Source organism: Cardiocondyla obscurior, unplaced genomic scaffold (genome assembly GCF_019399895.1).
Source record: "Cardiocondyla obscurior isolate alpha-2009 unplaced genomic scaffold, Cobs3.1 scaffold61_0_135138, whole genome shotgun sequence".
In the NCBI taxonomy this organism is placed as follows: Eukaryota; Metazoa; Arthropoda; class Insecta; order Hymenoptera; family Formicidae; genus Cardiocondyla; species Cardiocondyla obscurior.
In genome coordinates this window covers 45,001-47,500 of record NW_027228805.1, presented here as the reverse complement: position 1 = coordinate 47,500, position 2,500 = coordinate 45,001, and the positions used below count along the sequence as shown (strand labels likewise).

Sequence of the window (2,500 nt, the reverse complement as noted above, 5' to 3'; positions counted from 1 at the left end):
TAGGTATCGCTGATCCCAATGACTCGCGTACATGTTAGACTCCTTGGTCCGTGTTTCAAGACGGGTCCTAAGAGTACCCAAAGCAGTAGCGTCGCCGACCGGTATCGGTCCCCGAGTTGCCCCGGGGAACGTTTGCAGGCCTGTCGAAGGTTAACCGTACGACCAACAGCGGGCCAGGACCGGTGACGGCGCTAGGTCCGTAAGCCTCCGTGTACCGTGGCGCGCGCTTGCGACGGCCTCGACGCACTCCCGCGTGCGTGAGAGCTGCGGCCTGATACCTTGCGTGTACCGCCGGGCAGCCGGCCGGGCGACCGAGGGTTTGACGGCGTGCCGTGTTACCGGCGACGCGTCAGACACCGCACCCGGGCCGTAGACCGACACCCAGCGGGTCGCGACGTTCTACTAGGGGAGAAGTGCACGACGACGAAAACGCCGGACATCGGCGCGCGGCAGCGTGCCCGCGCGCGAGCCGTGAGGCCCCGCGGGGCATCGCCCACCGACGCGAAGCCAGCGTCGCTGACGATGAATCTCCCGTTCGATCTTTGGGTTTCTTAGGTTTACCCCTGAACGGTTTCACGTACTCTTGAACTCTCTCTTCAAAGTTCTTTTCAACTTTCCCTCACGGTACTTGTTCGCTATCGGTCTCGTGGTCGTATTTAGCCTTAGATGGAGTTTACCACCCACTTAGAGCTGCACTCTCAAGCAACCCGACTCTAAGGAGAGATCCTCCCGAGACGCGCACCGGTCGCTACGGGCCTGGCACCCTCTGCGGGTAAGTGGCCCCATTCAAGATGGACTTGGACGCGACGCGGCACCTCGGGATAAGCGGACCCTCCCAAACACCACATTTCCCTGCGGCGGAACCGCGGGATTCGGTGCTGGGCTCTTTCCTGTTCGCTCGCCGCTACTAAGGAAATCCTGGTTAGTTTCTTTTCCTCCGCTTAATAATATGCTTAAATTCAGCGGGTGATCTCGCCTGCTCTGAGGTCGTCAAAAGAAATTGTCGTGAGGCTGTACTATATATATAATACGAAGAAGGCGAGACGACGACGACGACGACGCGAGAGAAAAGAGAAACGCAACGCGGCGAAACGCCGCGCGCGAGCGCTTGGTTAGACTACGCCGCGTGCCCCGGTCAAGAGCTGCTACCATACATAGCGCTTTCGTGGACTCGGGAACACGCGCGGTCGACCCGCGCGCGATCTCTCACCTCGCACACACTTTTGCTGCGCAGGGGGCGATCGGTGCACGCAAAATATTTGAAAGAAGAGACGAAGGGAAAATGAGAAAACGAACGAGGCAGAGAGAACAACCGCGAGAGCGTGGTGGTCTTTCGTCGACGTTGCGTCAACCGCGCCGCGATCCGCGCGCCCGCGCGCGCCAACCAACCGACCACGACGACAACTGGCCAGCCAGCCCGACGCGAACGTCGGAGGCCGGTTTGCGCGTCGTGGTGGCGTCGGCAACGCGACTGCGGCGGCGGCCGGCAGCAGCTGCAGCGGCGACGACCACTCTCTCTCTTATAATACGGTCAGGTTCTCTCGTATCTTTGCTTCGTCGTATATATCTCTAAAATCCCTCCTCTCGAGTTTCCTTTGCGTTGGCGGCGGTAAAGCGACGATATGCGCTCTGTGCAGAAGGAGAACGAGGAGGCGCGCGATTATCTCGCGGCCTCTATTCTCCTCTCCGATCTTCATTCGAAGAAGGAGAGGAAAACTCAAACTCGGTTCTCCGCGCTCCTTATGAACTACTCCGTGGATCAGCCTTGATCCCGCGCGCGCCGCAAGCGGCACACAGGCCACCTTCCGGGAGTACAAGCGCGAACGAATTGTCGGCTTGTTTCACTCCGGGCGGCGGCGCGCGAGAGGCAGATCTACTCTTTTTCGTTCGGCGCGTATATACGTATAACGTATAAACTCCTTGCAAGAGCTCGCCACGTTTATCACCACCGCGCACGTCCTTCCCTCCCGTGCGTGTGTGTGTGCGTGCGTCTCTCTGCGATTCTCGATCGCATCTTTCGGTCGGTCGTCGTTCATTCGTTCGACCCTCAAACCTCGTTATTTCGGACGACGCCCAACAGGGGCGCGAGAGTACGCCGCCGTTCCGCGAGTATAGAGAGAGCGCGCGCAGAGAGCGCGAGAGCCTTCGTAAAACCCTGATGGAATCCAGCAACTCGCCGCGTGGATAGCGTGCGTAGTGTGCCTGATACCCCGGGGAAGGCGTCATCGACGACTCCTCGCTTCTCTTCTTCTCGTGGATGCGGGTATAACTCTCGCCGGCCGCCGCGATCGGGCGAACGTCCAACGAATCGCTCGTACGCGGCCGTCGAAACGGCGCGCGCAAGCAGTTTGTCTTCGATAAAACGACCCTCAGCCAGGCGTGGTCCGGGAATTGTATCCGTGGACCGCAATGTGCGTTCGAAATGTCGATGTTCATGTGTCCTGCAGTTCACAAGTTGACGCGCAATTAGCTGCGTTCTTCATCGACCCACGAGCCAAGT

The 2,500-nt window shown here is 59.4% G+C and overlaps 2 non-coding genes across 2 annotated transcripts in view; both read right to left on the bottom strand.

Moving 5' to 3' along the window:
- The window catches only part of LOC139112870 (large subunit ribosomal RNA), a 4,097-nt gene extending 3,107 nt beyond the window's left edge, over positions 1-990 (bottom strand). Inside the window, exon 1 of the ribosomal RNA XR_011547497.1 lies at positions 1-990. This exon is cut by the window's left edge and continues 3,107 nt beyond it. This is a non-coding gene — a ribosomal RNA (large subunit ribosomal RNA).
- Positions 991-2,363: 1,373 nt separating this feature from the next.
- The window catches only part of LOC139112877 (5.8S ribosomal RNA), a 155-nt gene continuing 18 nt past the window's right edge, over positions 2,364-2,500 (bottom strand). Inside the window, exon 1 of the ribosomal RNA XR_011547501.1 lies at positions 2,364-2,500. This exon is cut by the window's right edge and continues 18 nt beyond it. This is a non-coding gene — a ribosomal RNA (5.8S ribosomal RNA).